Below are 215 nucleotides of genomic sequence, written 5' to 3'. Positions count from 1 at the left end.
AGAGCCTCGTGTAGAGCTTCGTGCAGAGCCTTATGTAGAGCTTCGAGCAGAGCTTCGAGCAGAGCTTTAAGCAGAGCCTTAAGCAGAGCTTCGCGTAGAGCTTTGTATAGAGCTTTGAGCAAAGCTTTGAGCAGAGCCTTGAGTAGAGCTTCGCGCAGAGCTTTATGTAGAGCTTTGAGCAGAGCCTCGTGTAGAGCTTCGTGCAGAGCCTTATG

The sequence above is a fragment of the Cenococcum geophilum genome (assembly GCF_001692895.1).
Source record: "Cenococcum geophilum 1.58 unplaced genomic scaffold K441scaffold_61, whole genome shotgun sequence".
NCBI classification, from domain to species: domain Eukaryota; kingdom Fungi; phylum Ascomycota; class Dothideomycetes; order Gloniales; family Gloniaceae; genus Cenococcum; species Cenococcum geophilum.
This window is presented reverse-complemented; position numbering follows the sequence as displayed.